Source organism: Octopus bimaculoides, chromosome 24, assembly GCF_001194135.2.
Source record: "Octopus bimaculoides isolate UCB-OBI-ISO-001 chromosome 24, ASM119413v2, whole genome shotgun sequence".
Taxonomy (NCBI): Eukaryota; Metazoa; Mollusca; class Cephalopoda; order Octopoda; family Octopodidae; genus Octopus; species Octopus bimaculoides.
Window position 1 is genome coordinate 34,491,857 of NC_069004.1, and position 2,500 is coordinate 34,494,356.

At 38.0% G+C, this 2,500-nt stretch overlaps 1 protein-coding gene across 1 annotated transcript in view; it reads right to left on the bottom strand.

Annotated features, from left to right (window-relative positions):
* LOC106867589 (stabilin-2) overlaps positions 1–2,500 on the bottom strand; it is a 712,318-nt gene that overhangs the window by 102,204 nt on the left and 607,614 nt on the right. The window lies entirely within an intron of this gene.

A 2,500-nucleotide genomic window follows, 5' to 3' on the forward strand; every position in this document is an offset into this window, starting at 1 on the left:
AAAAAAAAAAAAAAAAAATTGAAATGACATTATACCGAACTTCAAAGAAAATAATACCTTCGCGATTTCGGTATTTTTCAATACCATACGTTTAAAAAAAGTGTTTAGTGGAGCATTTTCACTTGCAATGGAACACGACCAGTGAAATAGTCGTGAATTGGTTCGTGGGCGACTCTAATCCAACCAAGTCTAAAAATCTTCCGTGATTTTTAAATTTAAATATCAAGTTTTAGCTTATTGTTTCTTTTTGTATTTATACCCCAGCCAATTACTGTGTTATCATTACAGATACCGTTAGTGTATGTACGAGAAGCAATTGTTTGTCAAAATAATCTATGCACAATTTAATTAAATTGTTTCATCTATACGCGACTATAAATTACTATAATGTAGACTCGACTCTCTGTCCCATTATCTCAGACAACTATTTTTATAAAGTAGATTTAACTATATATTTGCTAAAAATTGTTAAAAGCCAACCGTCACATGCAAACGAGTATGAGTTAGAAGGATACACCATGTTTTTGCTAGTTGCCTGATGTTTTTGCCTGTGTGATCGTATTCAGGCACAGAAACACTCATTTCTACCAAAAAATCCAGATGTGACCTCAGAAACAGAGAATGTCACTCTAGAATTGATCTTTGAAACCACAAACGATGCCATTCCGAAATAAAAAAGAAACACCATGGATCTTGATCACCTCCAGTCATGATGAAGAGGCCCAGGTTATTCGATTATTGCATTTCATGAAATAAATCCGCCAATAAATTCCTTCCACATGGGACTAAAGCTATAATGGCGGAAATAGAAGGCTATCATTCCTCCATTACAAAATATATTCCTTATACATCTATTATGTGAAGCGTAGCTTAGTGGGTTCGATTCCCAGCACACTGTGGTGGTGGGGGGACAAACACAAACACACATACATATATATATATATATATATATATACATATATATACGACAGGCTTCTTTCAGTTTTCTTCTACCAAATCCACTCACAAGGCTTTGGTCGGTCAGAGACTATAGTAGAAGACACTTGCCCAAGGTGCCACGCAGTGGGACTGAACCCGGAACCATGTGGTTGGTAAGCAAGCTACTTACAACACAGCCACTCCTGCTCCAATAAACAACTACGATCGCTCTTTCCAATCGCTTTCTCCGTAATGTGTTGGCATGTTGGCTTATGTAACCATTTTTCTCATGGAGACATGCAACTATGAATAAAAGTGTTCGCATATCTCTGTACAACATGTCTCTCTCTACACACACTGACGATGCACGTATACAGTAACATATATGCATACCAACATGTGTGTGTGTGTGTAGCTATGACTGTGTGTCTACGTAGGTCTGTGTATGTGTAGCTTTTTTTCATGTACGTGCTTATTTTGTACTTGTCGATAAATAGAGACGTACGCCATTTTGATTTTTTTGTTGTTGTCGTTGCTGATTTCTTTTTGCATTAATTCATTTATACGTTGAATACTTACAAACCCACACCACCGAAGTTTTGCATGGTGTAAATAAACATACCAAACAACAACAACAACAACAACAACAACAATAATAACGATAATAATAAATGTCGCTTTAGGAAACGATGATTCATAATAGCCTCTGTTGTTTTGCCATAATGACACGGGGCGAGTGACTTTGAATAACTAATCTGACTTAATATGCTGCTTGTCATAATCCAACCAATAGAGATTCTTTGTCTCATATGATCCTCGACGCTTTTACATTATCCTTGCCCTGTTATTGATTATACAACTATATTTTATGCTGACTGAATTATCGGAATAATAAATAGTATTCTTATGAAATTAGTATGACATATAGTTACTTGTTGTCTTCCTATCTTTTCTGTTTTTACTTAAACTTTCACATATGGATGTGGCGTTGCGTGTGTGTGTGTGCCGCCCAGGAGTGGCTGTGTGGTAAGTAGCTTGTCTACCAACCACATGGTTCCGGGTTCAGGCCCACTGCGTGACATCTTGGCCAAGTGTCTTCTACTGTAGACTCGGGTGTACCAAAGCCTTGTGAGTGGATTTGGTAGACGGAAACTGAAAGAAGCCCGTCGTATATATATATATATATATATATATATATATATGTGTGTATATGTTCGTGTGTCTGTGTTCCCCCCCCCCAACATCGCTTGACAACCGATGGTGGTGTGTTTACGTCCCCGTAACTTAGCAGTTCGGCAAAATAGACCGATAGAATAAGTACTAGGCGTTCAAAAAATAGGTCCTGGGGTCAATTTGCTCGACTAAAGACGGTGCTGCAGCATGGCCGCAGTCAAATGACTGAAACAAGTAAAAGAGTAAAAGAGCATATGTATGTGTGTGTGTGTGTGTGTGTGTGTGTGTGCGCGTGTGTGTGTGTGTATAAACATTGATTGTGGCATGCAAATACTGCGTTAAAACCTTTTGGAAGAGAAGAAGAGCCAAAGGCTGCGGGGAGGAATCGAACCCATATCTACTCTAAACA